Raw genomic sequence first — 15627 nt, forward strand, 5'->3', positions numbered from 1 at the left:
TTTAAACAACATGTTTCGGGCATGCAGGAGGCCTCTGTCTCCCAACACAAACAAGCGTAGGTGTTGCACCATTCTCTGTCCCATAAATCACCCCACCCTCGTCACCCGCCTGTTTCTCCCGTTCCACTGAGAACTGGTGCTCTGAAAGCAGAGTATAAGGCACTAAGTCACAAGGCAAGGCTCATGATCCCCGGGCAAAAGGGTAGCTCCGTTTTTAAACCCGGAGGAGGCATCTTCCCCTGGGGGTTGCCGGGCTTCTGTTCCTGTGTGTGTTGGTCTCCAGGAAGCCACGGAGAGCTTGGCAGCAGGTGAGTTTTGTCGTGGGTGCATTCGGAGTAAACCTTTCTCTCCTCCGTGTTGCTGGGAACAGGTGTGTGCCAGTTTTCCTAGGGAGGCATTAGAAGAAAACGTCAAGACATTTATACGCCCAGGACAATTTTATTGGAGAGTTAGTTACAAGACTTTCTTCAAGTTACATGCGTGCTGGGAAAGGAAGGATTGAAACCCAGCAGGCAGCTGGGCATGGTGGCTCATGCCTGCCATCCCAGCACTTTGGGAGGTAAAGGCAGGAGGATTACGTGAGCTCAGGAGTTCAAGAACAGCCTGGCCAATACAGTGAGATCCCTCCGACTTTACAAAAAATTTAAAAAAAAATTAGCCGAGAGTGTTGGTACACGCCTGTAGTCCCAGCTACTCAGAAGACTAAGATGGGAGGATTGCTTGAGCCTGTGAGTTCAAGGCTGCAATAAGCCATGATCGGCACTCCTGCCTGGGTGACAGAGCAAGACTCTGTCTCAAACAACAACAACAAAAATCAAACTCAGAAGGAACAAAACAGATGTTTGTGCCAAGCTATTTGATTGCACAACATGATTGTAACAAAGTTTCTAAGAACTGAAGACAAGTACAGAATGAGAGAACACATTTGCGATACACAGAACATGCATCTACATGTATGTGTGTGGGTCACAATTGCAATTACATCTCAATATTTTATATTTTGGTAAAGATTAACATAATAATATATAATATATAAAGAACTACATTGGCAAACAACTTGACACAAAATAAGCAAATGATTGGCAGCATGTGCTACTGGCTTCCCAGTCAACCATCATTTTTCCTTATTGTTGGCAGAGCCTGTGTTTTTTCCCAGGGTTCCTTCATGCTTTCTCATGCTTTTTTATTTTTCTTTTCTTTTTTTATTTATTTATTTTTTTTTTTTTGAGAAGGAGTCTCACTCTGTCGACCAGGCTGGAGTGAAATGGCATGATCTTGGCTCACTGCAACCTCCACTTCCTGGGTTCAAGCGATTCTCCTGCCTCAGCCTCCCAAGTAGCTGGGATTACAGGTGCCCACCACCATGCCTGGCTAATTTTGTATTTTTAGTAGAGACAGGGTTTCACCAAGTTGGCCAGGTTGGTCTTGAACTCCTGACCTTAGGTGGTCCTCCTGAGTCAGCCTCCCAAAGTGTTGGAATTACAGGTGTGAGCCGCCATGCCTGGCTACACCTGATTACTTTTAGTTAGGGGCTGTGTGTAAATCAGGGATGAGGAATTGGGGGTGAGCCCTGAAAGAATGTCTTTGCTCTTAAAAGAGAAAATCTGGGAGGAAATGATCTTAATTGGGCTTACATATATTAGTGGATGAGGCTGTGATGGCTGGAGGTACAGCAGCCATCTTCTGCCATGAGTGAAATGGGCTGATGACTCATGAAACACAGGACTGCAAGACACAGAGAACCTGGCTACTGGAGGACATTGTTAAGCCCTCAAATTGACCCAGCCCAGAGGTCCTGAATCTAAGTACATCTTGTTACGGATGCTGTCTTTATTGCCTCAACCATTTTGAGTTGGCAGAGAGAGAAAAGGATTGAGGCAGTCAGATAGGGAGGGAGATTTATAAAACTGCAGAGATTTCAGGGGAAAAGTGCCATCACTTATAAAATCAAGCAGAAATTGTGAAACGTGTTGGTCACAGGATTCCTTTGCCCTCTTTTTTTGTTTTGTTTTGAGACAGAGTCTCACTCTGTCTTGCCCAGACTAGAGTGTAGTGGCACGATCTCAGCTCACTGCAGCCTCCACCTCCCAGGTTCAAGCAATTCTCCTATCTTAGCCTCCCGAGTAGCTGGGACTACAGGCATGTGCCACCACACATGGCTAATTTTTGTATTTTTAGTAGAGACAGGGTTTCACCATGTTGGCCAGGCTGGTCTCAAACTCCTGACCTCAGGTGACCCACCTGCCTCAGCCTCCCAAAGTGCTGGGATTACAGGTATGAGCCATCGTGCCCTGCCTCTTTTGCCCTCTTAACAATGATTAAGGGCCTTTTGTTTTTGTGCATTGTAAATGTCTATATGTTCTGTAATTAAATTACATTGCATTAAATTTAATGCTGTAATAAATTAAAATTAACATTTCTATATTTTCTGAAATTAAAATGAAGTTTTTGACTAATTAATAATTTTAAAGATAAATCCAGTACATTTTAAATAAATAATGTAATTTTATGAAAAATGGGATGTATTTTTTCAAACGGAAAAATTTTCATAGGGGAAGAGTACTGTTTCACATGTTTACAAATCGTGTTAATATCTGACTTATGAGGAGATGACCAGTTTCTCAGATCAACATTCCTTACGTTGTTCAGGTTAAAGTAGGTTAAAGTAGATGAAGAAAATATAACCTCATGAAGATATATAGTTAGAAAAAGTATTTTAGTCATCTTTTCAAATCACTGTGAATGTTCTCCTTCGATGACAAAACTTGATCATCATTAGCTTCTCAAAGATAAGGTAGTGTGGAATCTGAAATCCTATCACTGAATTTTTAAAGTCTATAAATTTAAAACCCACAGGTTTATCTTAAGCTTCAGACAAACCTTTTATCCATTCATGATTCTGCCACTTCACACATGGGTCATTTGTAGAATATTGGTTCCTTGAGTTATGGAGGTCTTCCGGATGTTTTATTTCGTAATATGTATATATATATTTTTTTAAAAACACATTTGTTAATATCCTTATCCATCTCATCCGAAAAGTCTTTAGCTAGAATACCAAAAGAAAATATCTCCTCTTTAATATTATTAAAGTTGTGGCCTGAACGAGGGCTTCACTCATTCATTTTCCCGTGTGTTTAATAAGTCTTTAGGGCCAGGCGTGGTGGCTCAAGTCTGTAATCCCAGCAATTTGGGAGGCCAAGGTGGGAAAATCACTAGAGCCTAGGAGTTCAAAACCAGCCTGGGAAGCACAGTGAGACCCCATCTCTACAAAAACAACAAATAAATTAGCCAGGGATGGTAGGACATGCCTGTCATCCCAGCCACTCAGAAAGCTAAGGTGACAAGATCTTTGGAGCCCAGGAGTTTGAGGCTGCAGTGAACCATGATCACACCGCAGCACTCCAGCCTGGACAACAGAGCAAGACATTGTCTCAATGAATAAATAAATAAGTCTTTAATGAGCATCTACTACATGCCAGTCATGTTTCTGGAAACTGGGGACAAATCCATGCCTTTGTAGCAGTTGCATTCTACGGGTGATGGAGCCGGGAGAGAAACAATAAAAGGTGATACTTTATCATATGTTGGAAGTTGATAAGAGATAGAGAGAAAAGATTAAAACAGAGGATGTGGGTGAGGAAGTGCTCATAGTGGGTGGGGACCTGCGATTGAAATGGCCCCACCTCCCTGCAGCCTCCCTTTGGTCTACAGCCAATGGTGGACAGTGTGAGATTTTGCCCCCAGCCTTCCCACCAGCTCTGCTATGGGATCAAACGTTCTATGCTTGTTAGGTCCAAGCACTGTTTTCACTTTTGGTTGGGGAAAAATTGGCAGCTTCTCTTTCCATATGTCATGTCTACATCCCAGCTATTCATAAACAAGCAGTCATGTTTCATGAATACCTGTTTAGCAAGGGGCAGATGAACAGGACAGGGGGCGGGGAGGAGACAGCTGTGAAGCAAAAACATGACAACGGCTGGCAGGAACCCAGGGAATGCATTGCATTTATATTTGGAACTGTGAGGGAAGATGCAGCTTAGATGGAGGCCATTCCAAGTCACCCAAGTGCTTCAGTGTGTGGAACCAGAATAGCACATGGTGTGAAACTCTCTCGTGGGCTGAGATGGGCAAGCTAGTTCCATTCTCTGACAAGTCTGGTCTTCTGGACTCGGCCCCTGGAAAGCTGCCTTTCTTCCTCATTACCCCAGCTCCTCTCCCCTTACCATGGGACCTCGTGAGCCTTTTCTTCAACAGACACAGGCTCCTCTCTGCAGCTTTGTATGAAGTTCATAACTGGGCTCAGAGCAAAGTTGTGGCAGAAGCCTTTATAATTCTGAAGGAAGCAGAAAAGGCATTGAATGACACCCCCAAGACTAACTTTTATGTTAAATGAAAAAAACGTTTAGCCAGTGGTAACATTTTTTTGAATGTACAATTCAGAAATGTCCACTGGGTGTCGCATGGCCCTGCTGGGAAACTACATGCTACAAGATAGTGATGCTTACACACTTTTCACCATGATAAGCTAATTTTATAGCTATGCTCAAACTGACCATCGCTGAACTAATGACTAAGCACTATTTGAGAGACTCTCTTTATACACCTCTCAAATTCTGCAGTTACTGTTTTGACTTTTAAGTACCAGTCCCTGACAGGCACATGGTAGGGGTTATAATACACTAGACCTCCCCAGTCATCCCTGGAACTCTAATTCTATCTTTATAAACAACTCATTATCACTGACATCCTTTTTTTTGACAGGGTCTTACTCTGTCACCTGGGCTTCAGTGCAATGGTGCAATCAGAGCTCACTACTGCTTCAACATCCCAGGCTCAAGCGATTCTCCTGCCTCAGCCTCCCCAGTAGCTAGGACCACAGGCATGTACTACCATGCCCAGCTAATGTTTAAATTTTTTGTAGAGACAGAGTCTCCATGTATCACCAAGCTTGGTCTCAAACTCCAAAGCTCAAGGGCTCAAGTGACCCACCCACCTTGACCTCCCAAAGTGCTGGGATTACAGGTATGAACCACCACACCCAGCCAACATCCATTTTTATATGTACATGTGTAAAGTATTTACATTATTTTAAAAGGCCGGGAACAGTGGCTTACGCCTATAATCCCAGCACTTTGGGAGGCTGAGGCGAGCAGATCACCTGAGGTCAGGAGTTCAAGACCAGCCTGGCCAACATGGCAAAACCCTATCTTTACTAAAAATACAAAAATTGGCCGGGCGCGGTGGCTCAAGCCTGTAATCCCAGCACTTTGGGAGGCCGAGACGGGCGGATCACGAGGTCAGGAGATCGAGACCATCCTGGCTAACATGGTGAAACCCCGTCTCTACTAAAAATACAAAAAACTAGCCGGGCGAGGTGGCGGGCGCCTGTAGTCCCAGCTACTCCGGAGGCTGAGCCAGGAGAATGGCGTAAACCCGGGAGGTGGAGCTTGCAGTGAGCTGAGATCCGGCCACTGCACTCCAGCCCGGGCTACAGAGCAAGACTCCGTCTCAAAAAAAAAAAAAAAAAAAAAAAATACAAAAATTACCTGGGCATGATGGTGGGTGCCTGTAATCCCAGCTACTCAGGAGGCTGAGGCAGGGAGAATCGCTTGAACCCGGAGGCAGAGGTTGCAGTGAGCCGAGGTCATGCCACTGCACTCCAGCCTGGGTGACAGAGTGAGCCTCCATCTCAAAAATAAATAAATAAGTACATAAATTATTTTAAAAGCGTATTTTTCTACTAAAATAAAAGGAATAAGCAAATAGTATTGTTATTATCTATTACTCCTACTGGCAGTAGGTCTTCCTAATTAGAACATTATTTATTAGCTTTCTAGATTGCTGTATTTTGATAGATCGATTTATCATTCTCTGGGCGAAATAATAAATTATTCTTCATTTCCCAGATGTAAAAGGATTACTTCTAAAATCACACTGAATGGAGAAGAATTTAACTAAAGTAATCAATTTCAAAAAGATTGTAGGCTTTTGTAATGTTCAAAATTTTTTTTCTTTCTTAGAGACAAGGTCTCACTCTGTTCCTCAGGCTGGAATGCAGTGGCACAATCCCAGCTCACTGCAGTCTTGAACTCCTGGGCTCAAGTGATCTTCCTGCCTCAGCCTCCTAAGTAGTTAGGACTATAGGCACACACCACTGCATCCAGCTAATTTTTACAAAATTTTTGTAGAGATGGGGTCTTGCTCTGTTGCCCACGCTGGTCTCCAACCTCCGGCCTCAAGTGATCCTCCCATCTTGTCCTCCCAAAGTGCTGGGATTATAGACATGAGCCACTGTACCCAGCCTGAAAAATCTAATTTTTAAAAGATCTTTGGGTATATATGAATTTTAGTGTGGTCACCCCTTCGTAAAATTTTTAGTATTTTAATTATTAAATTTAGTGACAATTAATATCCTACACTCCCTCTTTTTTATTTTGAATATTTTGTGAAATTGTTGTACAGTTTATTTTAAAAGAACTTTCATACTACAGACCTAAGAATAATATTTGAAAAAAAAATTTCTGAAGCTATAAGGCCTCCTTAATACAATATATTGTTTCTATTTTTACAGGAGATACACACACACGCACGTATATAATATGTGTAGTTTTTCTTTTGCACGAAAATTCTGTGATTAAAGCTTGAACGTCATTAAAACAACAGAAGTGTTCTCCTTAGCTAAACTAATGAGCCTATTTCCATTTGGATTTGTTTATCCCAATAATTTCTTTCTCTGCAGCCTCAAGGTCTCATATGCATAGAAAGGTTATGAAAAAAATGAAATAAAATCCATGGTCCTCACCACAAAACATGACTTGTGCACAGAAAACATACAGGAGGAAAAGTCTGAACTCTTTAGCAAGTCCTCAAAGGCAAAAAGTGGCATCTGTGCAGTCAAGAAGCAAGTATCACCTTCACTCAAATGCCTCATATAGCTGCAGAATCCCTCACTGTATCCATTTGAAGGAAAATCGTCAACCCTGTGATTTGGATCAATGAAGCCAAGCGAACAGGACAGCGGCCGCTTTCGCATGGTGCTCTCAGAACATGTGCTTTAGATCTGTCAGAGGCATTAAAAAATTTCCTCTAGGCCTGAGTCTGATATCAGAATGATACATTTCAGAAAAACCAAGTTGCCCACTTCTGACTGTTTTGAACTTCATAGTAGAAGGTATCAGAATCTTGCCATCTGCTATTTCCACCAAAGCAGGGCAGCTTTCCAAAACTGGTGCTTCATCACAAGTTTATGGGCGGAAAGAATCAAATTTATTTCCTTCCTTCCTTCCTTCCTTCCTTCCTTCCTTCCTTCCTTCCTTCCTTCCTTCCTTCCTTCTTTTGACAGTCTCACTCTGTTGCCCAAGCGGGAGTGCAGTGATGCTATCACAGTTCACTATGGTCTTGAATTTCTGAGTTCAAGTGATCCTCCCACATAGCTGGGACTACAGGTGTGCACTACGACGCCCAGCTAATTTTTTAATCTTTACTAGACATGGGGTCTCACTATGTTGCCCAGGCTGGTCTTGAACTCCTAGACTCAAGCAATCCTCTCACCTAGGCCTCCCAAAGTGCTGGGATTACAGGTGTGAGCCACTACGCCCAGTCTAATTTTTTGGAAATCTATACCCAAGCCACTAGTTTTTCAAGGTTAGTTATTACCTTCAAATGACGCTTAACTGACATTTCTGACCATCTAAATGAATTTAACTGAAAAAAAAATCAAGGGCTGTATGAAAATAGTGTGTACTGAAAACTTTGATGGGTTCAGAGCAAGAATTTGCTTTTGGTGAAAAGAATTACATCGTTTGCTGCTGGTGGTTTTAGAATTTGAATCCTAAAGAAGAACTGTTAAAATGAGGAGGACCACATCTGTCCATGCGTGAAAAGAAATGTCATTGTTTGGAAATACTAGAGAGGAAAAAGTTTGATGGTATTTGAAATCCACTGGCCCCATCACAATACACTTCAACATGACATACGTCAATGAGTGACATGGAAAGACCTATGAGATTTAAGAGTCTCACTTAAGATGGCGATAAAAGATAGTGTGAATGAAAATTTCCATTTTCATAGATGCATAAACCTGATTTCCCAAGAAGCCAATGGATGCAAAGAAAGAGTGAGTGAATTTAATGAACAAACACAAACAATATTAGCAAATACTTGCTGAAGACAGATCAGACTGCTGTTCTTGGAGATGATGCGGTGGATGGTGAGCCCTTGTCATTGAAGATAAATGCATTAGAAGGTGGAGACGTGCTAGAAATCAGAAGGAATGTTGATGAAACTGATTTATGTGTTAAGGTAAATTAGTCTTTAAAATCTCTGGAAGAAAAAGCAATGAAATCCACATATAATTATCTGAAAGTGGATAAAATAACAGTTGCACATACAGATTATATGAAAAGTCTCCAAAATGAGCATGTCAGAAAACACACACACAATTTGAAAGTCAAATTCCAAAATGTCTGCAGAAACATAAAGTCTTAGTAAATTGTACTCCCCCCATCAATATAATGAATGATCAGCAAATATTTAAGGTGAATTTATCCTGGAAAGAAGGAGGAGAATCTTCCCCAGGCAGCTCAAAACATCATCTATGCATTCAGGGAGCTGAATGCCTGTGGAATTCAAGCAAAAATTCTTCCAGCAAAAAATATCAGAAAGAACTACTGATTCTTAGCAATTATCCTGAGAGGACAAAGCTCATGTTGTTTGAAGACTTAATGAGAAAACTTGGGGGCTTGGTTAACTTAAGAAAATGTATGTATCAGAAAAAAAAAAATTGAGGGGGAAATTAAAGTTTTCAAAAAATATCTTTATGTTCTCGGTGTTCAAGTAAAGCAAGGTTTGGGGGGATGTGTAAAGGTTCTCACAGGGCTCCCAGGAATTCTCTGGATAGATAACTGGATCCCCAAGAAAAATTTAAATTAAAATTATTCCCTCAGATACTTTTTGCATGCAAAAAACACAGGGAAAGGGTTCTTCCATTAGACCTACTGGGTCCTGACAGTAATTTCTCTCCAAATGCAAGACTGACTCACCGTGATGTTCCTCATGCTGGAAGACGATTTTTGGTTAAATAATGAAAGTTTTCATCTTCAGAAATAGAAGTGACTCACCATTTGCCAGAGTGCAGTCATGTGACTTCACCTACCCACAAGGAATGCTGGGAAATGTAGTTCAGCTGAGGAACCATGACCACAGCTCCATACACCAGAAATATAGCGCTATTGAAACTATTAAGACAGAAAGAAGGGATTTGGGTGGACAACGTGTGCATTCTCTAAGACTGTGTTTTTAGTTAGGTTGAACAGTCTTGACTTCATGGTCTTGACTTCTGAACCAATTCTTTTATTTTTATTTTAAGTTCCAGGGTACGTGTGCAGGAAGTGCAGGTTGTTACATAGGTAAACGTGTGTCATGGTGGTTTTCTGCATCTATCAACCCACCACCTAGGTATTAAGCCCAGCATGCATTAGCTATTTTTCCTGATGCTCTCCCTCCCCACACTCCATCTGCCAACAGGCCCCAGTGTGTGTTGTTCCCCTCCCTGTGTCAATGTGTTCTCATTGTTCAGCTCCCACTTATAAGTGAGAACATGCAGTGTTTGGTTTTCTCTTCTTGCATTAGTTTGCTGAGGATAATGGCTTCCAGCTCCATCCATGTCCCTCCAAAGGACATGATCTCATTCCTTTATATAGGTGCATAGTATATAGCTGCGTGCGTGTGTGTGTGTGTGTGAGTGTGTGTGTGTGTGTGTACCACATATTATTTATCCAGTATATTATTGATGGGCAGTTAGGTTGATTTTATATCTTTGCTATTGTGAATAGTGCTGCAATGAACATACACGTGCATGTATCTTTGTAATAGAATGGCTTATATTCCTTTGGGTATATACCCAGCAATGGGGTTGCTGGGTCAAATAGTATTTCTGGTTCTAGATCTTTGAGGAATTGCCACACCGTCTTCCACAATGGTTGAACTAGTTTACATTCCCACCAACAGTGTAAAAGTGTTTCTGTTTCTCCACAATCTCACCAGCATCTGTTGTTTCTTGACTTTTTAATAATCACCATTCTGACTGGTGTGAGATGGTATCTCATTGTGGTTTTGATTTGCATTTCTCTAATGATCAGTGATGTTATGTTGAGCTTTTTTTCATGTTTGTTGCTTCTGAGCCAATTCTAAGAAATGCCATATATATTTCAATGAGATTGATTTTATTTACACTAAGAAAAGCTTGTTTTTTTTCCCCCAACCCCTGGGCAGCCCTTACTGCCTCCCAGGCACCACTTAGAATGCTTTTCACACATTAAGTCTTTTTTTTGTTTTGTTTTGTTTTGTTTTTGTTTTTGTTTTTGTTTTCTTTGAGACAGGGTCTCACTCTGTCGCCCAGACTGGAGTGCAGTGGTGTGATCTCCACTTACTGAAGACTCAACCTCCCGGGTTCAAGTGATTCTTGTGCCCCAGCCTCCCGAGTAGCTGGAATTACAGGCGTGCACCACCATGTCCAGCTAATTCTTTGTATTTTTGGTACAGACGGGGTTTCACCATGCTGGCCAGGCTGGTCTCAAACTCCTGACCTCAGGTGATCCACCCGCCTTGGTCTCCCAAAGTGCTAGGATTACAGGCATGAGCCACCGCGCCCAGCCTTCACACATTGAGTCTTACATCCTCAACACATCTTGGAGAGGAAGATCTTCTTAGGACACCTCCCTTTTTTCCCCTGACATGGGATAACCATGGCCCAGAGAGGTGGTATAACTTGCCTAAGTTTGCACAGCTTGAAATGGAGAAGCCAGGATGTGAATCTATAAATTGAGTGTCAGAGTCTGGAATTTAACCCTGACTAATCTTGCGTACTACCTCTATAGGCAAGCTAAATGAATTCCCCATCTCTTTTTTTTTTTTTTAATTAGGGGGAAAAAAACATGTACACAGCATGTGTTAATGTATGTATTCATTCCATGGGGCGGCTATAGCAACGTATTGCAAACTGATTGGCCTAAACAATGGACATTTGTTTCTTCGTGCACAGTTCTAGGGGCCAGAAGTCCAAAACCAGGGTGTCTGCAGGGCTATGCTCCCTCTGAAGTCTCTAGGGAAGGATCTGTTCCAGGGTCCTCTCCTTGCTTTGGGTAGTTCTCTGGCTTGTGGTAACATCACTCCACAGCATTCTCCTTATGTAACTACCTGTGTCCAAATCCCACGTTCTTATAAAGACACCAGGCATATAGGATTAGGGACCCACCTCACTCCAGTATGACCTCATTTCAATAAACTAGTTACCTCTGCAAGAGCCTTATTTTCAATAAGGCCACATTCTGAGGTGCCAGGGGTTAGGACTTCAACATACGAATTTGAGGGGACATAATTCAACACGTATCAGTGTGTTAATACTGTGCTTGTGTGTGTGTGTGTGTGTGTGTGTAACTGGATATTCCAATTCCAGTAGTCAAAGGCAAATCAGCAGAATCATACTTTCCTCTCCCATACAACTAGAACAATTTCATATGGTAGTTTATACTTGGGTAAAAAAGTTGTTATTTTTTAGCCTGTGTAGAAAAAAATAAACAAAAATATAGCTCACGTGTTTGTGATTTTCCTCTTCACCCTACTAAATTAGTCATGGCTTCTCTTCATTCCAACACAAAGATATTTATCCGTTGACCACCAAACGCATTCAAGTTCCCACAAAGAGGAGGCAAGTGTGGCTTTTAACACCATATAATTGACCCTTGAACCAGGTGGGGTAGTGAGAGGAACTGACCCTCCGCACAGTTGAAAACCCATGTATAACTTATGACTCTCCAAAAAATTAACTACTCATAGCATACTGGTTGACTGAAAGCCTTACTGATAACAGTTGAACACATATTTTGTATATGTATTACATACCATATTATTACAATAAAGTAAGCTAGAGGAAAGAAAATGTTATGAAGAAAATCATAAGGAAGTTAAAATTAATGAGTTTCCTATTTATTAAGTGGAAGTGGATCACCATAAAGGTCTTCACCTTTATCAGCTTCACATTGAGTAGACAGAGGGTTGGTCCTGCTGTCTCAGTAATGGCGGAGCCAGAAGCAAATTCACATATAGGTGGACCTATGCAGTTCACCCTGTGTTGTTCAAGGGTCAACTGTACAATCAAGGTTATCCTTCTCTAAAATACATGGAGATGACATTTTATCAAGGCTTTTCTCATCTGTTCAATTCTCACCTTCTCAGCATGAAAACAGAATACCCAACAGGTGATCCTCATGACCCCTCAGAGAGGTTCCCCCAAGCAGTCATTATTCAAATATTTTCATTTTAAGTAGGTTGAACATTATCCTTGTCCCCCAGGTGAATTTTATCTCATTATTAGGTAACTCTATGTATTTCATATGTTCATAATCTATCTTGAGCTTTAAAAGAGATTTGTTGCATATTATTCACAGCTATGAAGGTTCATAATTTTGGGGCCACTTCTACAGCCATTTCATAAAATTTATCTGTGAAATATAGAAAAAACTATGCAATAATCAAATCCAGTTATTTTTTCTTTTACATTTATTTAAAATGATCAAAAATGGTTTATGACAGTTTTAGAAAATGGAATGGATTAAAGGCTAAAAATGTTTAGATTCCATTTAAGTAGGTATGTGTGTGTATATACAACTAAAAACACAGAGGCTTTTTCACAAGAATTTAATTAAGCTTACGCTGAAACTCTTATAGAGAAAATAGTAATTGAGCATCAGACATCACCACTCCTGAAAACACCTTCTACAAGAATTGAAAAGTGTTGCAGGACCTAATACTGAAATAGGAAATACGGACTATCTTCAAATTGCACAAAGGATGCATGAATCCACAATCTGAGACCCACAGCTCTGAGATCCCTAACGTGAATGATTAAAGATATTTTACAAATTGGGGAGCTCTTTCAAGGGCTTTCCACTTTCAACCTTCTTTCTTTGAAGACCCCAGTTCATATTGGTGAGCATAAAACATGTATACTGGGAATTTTTATGGGTCCCGTATATACATTCCAGACTCTACATGAATGTCTCAATCTTTGGTTCTGATATTTATGGCAAAGTCTAAATGTTACATGAACATTAACCTTAGTTTCCTCAAACTATACCAATATGCCCAAACCATCCTTTTTTCTCTCCCCACAAGTATTTCTAAAAGAGAAGCAAAAAGCTAGTATACTTCTTGGATGCCTAAGGATTTAAGATTTCCTACTCTGGTGAATAGAAAAAGTATAAACCAAGGAATGCAATGTTGTTGCCTTAGGAACCAGTACTTACAGAGTATCAAAGACTACAAATACTACAAAAGGACTCAACACCTGATAATCACCATTTCTGTCTCCTATCTGCCAAAACATATCAAAACCATGTGATTTTCTAGGAAAAAGTATCCCAAGATTTCCCCCAGATGGTTTTAACATCAGTCGCTCTGCACTTAGCATTTCAAAATGCAGCCTTATTTTCTTCAGGTAATAATAATTTTATGTGCAGATACATCAAAGCTGAAAGGATGCTCAAACCCTGCTTGTGGGTGTCAGAAATAATGCATCCCCACTTCATTCGCAATAGTGAATGCTCAATGATTTTTTATAACACTGAAGAATTTAGCACAGGCCCAGCATCTTTGGAAACTCAACGATATTCTCCATCTCCCAGAAGCTGATAGCATCCCCTCCCCACCAAGATACTCTGCCTCCCTACTGCTCACTGCTTTGTGCCATCAACATGGTTAAGCATGTGTGTGTTATTGCACCATGAGGTAGCTGAAGATCTCAGAACAGAGAGCCACAGTCTCTTTGTGCAAATGAATGGCCAAACCAACAGATCAAGCAATCCTTTTTTAGAATGCAGGGTCTAGCTGCCTAATTTATCTCTATAACCACATCACATCCAATGAGTTGGGAATGCTTAGTGAGGCAGCTCACGTACTTCATACAGAAGAAAACACACTTTAGGTCATCAAATTGTGTCAAGAATAAAAGGAAATTTCCACAACAGTGATAAACAGGGTTCTTGTTTTAGTTGTTTTTCTCAAAGTAATCAGGGGATCTCAACGTCTTCAGACATTTTCTGGTTCTGAAAGGCAGATTGGAAACAAATGTCATTGTGGGGGGAAAAAAAAGTCTATTAAACAAAGAAAAAGAAAACCAAGATCCAATTCTATGCTGTTACAGAGACTCTTGCTCTAGATTCAGCAGAAGGAAGATTAGAACAGAAAAAAAATGAAGCAGAAACGAAGTTGCACATCTTAAGTATATACAATATTTGTCTATTATACTTTAATAAAGCTAGAAGAATGAAAAATCTACTTCAAAAAAAGAAAACCAAGATCCAACTATGTGCTGTCTACATGACACTTGCTTTACATTCAGCAGAAGGAAATAGATTAGAACAAATAAATGATGCAGCAATGAAGTTGTACATCTTAAATATATACAACGTTTATTTGTCAACTGTACCTTAATAAAGCTGGAAAAATTAAAAATAGAAAATATTTAAAAACTGTTAAAATCATATCTGGAAACAAATATTAGTTTTCTAAACATTGTTTTTTACATTTTGCCATTTGTTAAGGATTTTGATGATCTTAAATGAATTGAGTAACTTTCTTTTTGGTTAAAACTAATATATGTAGGAATTTCTTTTTTTTAATATGGCCTTCTTGGTCTTTATAACTTCTGAAGTGGTGTTGTCATTTGCTCCACTTTACAAAATAAAAGCAAAGTACGATTCTTAAAAGTCCACATCAAGTGACAGACATCTGCTGCTATCTATGTAGCTCCGTTACTACAACTCTTTCTCTACAAAGTATGCAAGCTTCAGTGTATGGCCTCAGCATGTATACAGTTCCACAGGTTGTGCACTGCACCACATCACCATGGATATGGTTAGTATACCATGCACATCATCCTTTAGGAGAGAGAGAAAATTATTGGCCCAACTAAGGGTAGGTGGACAGCTGGGTACCATTAGCAGCAGCCTGGAACCTTAGAGTCAAGTCACAGAGGTCTGAGCCCCGTTTGATATCAAACCCCTACATAGTGCTGTCATACACATATTTCCTAGATAGTATAAAGGTTTTACAGCCAGCAAGATGATATGGGCCCAGGATCCACCTAAATGTCACTGCTCACCTTGAAGAGATCTCCCTAACATCATCTCACTCTGTCTACATCCTCCTTTCTGATCTCAGGAACTTTAAGGGAAGGGAAGATAAACTTGGTGCTTGGGAATACTTGGTGAGGGTATCACTGAAGTACAATGGAGAAAGTAGACAAAATACTTACCAGGTAGCCAAAAGGCATGAAAGAGCTTCAAGACATTACACCCCTTTAGCAAAAACATGCTTCCACCTCAGATAAATGGGGCAGGCATCATCCACGTTTTTAAAACTACACCTATTTCAGAAACTCAGCTGGCCCCCAGTCCAATGATTTTCCTTTAAAAATATTGCACTAAAATATATTTGCCTTGATTATTGAGTTTGTGGATGTCCCCTGTTCCCTGCCTTTACATTTTGTGCTTGTGGAGACGGGTGCCTCTCTCTGCTCACTCAGTTTCAGCCCTTGGTTAACAAAGGCTTACAAATCACTGCCAC

General features: G+C 40.6%; 1 protein-coding gene across 6 annotated transcripts in view; it reads right to left on the minus strand.

Annotated features, from left to right (window-relative positions):
- Positions 1 to 11972: 11972 nt before the first annotated feature.
- LOC101027033 (Xg glycoprotein (Xg blood group)) overlaps positions 11973 to 15627 on the minus strand; it is a 35309-nt gene continuing 31654 nt past the window's right edge. For 3 of the 6 annotated variants that reach the window (XM_031661114.1, XM_031661115.1, XM_031661113.1), the window contains one exon: positions 11973 to 14105. The gene's annotated coding sequence lies outside the window, so the exon portion shown is untranslated. The remainder of the gene's footprint in view (positions 14106 to 15627) is intronic. The other 3 variants (XM_031661118.1, XM_031661117.1, XM_031661116.1) reach the window with 2 other exon arrangements.

The sequence above is a fragment of the Papio anubis genome, chromosome Y, assembly GCF_008728515.1.
Source record: "Papio anubis isolate 15944 chromosome Y, Panubis1.0, whole genome shotgun sequence".
Taxonomy (NCBI): Eukaryota; Metazoa; Chordata; class Mammalia; order Primates; family Cercopithecidae; genus Papio; species Papio anubis.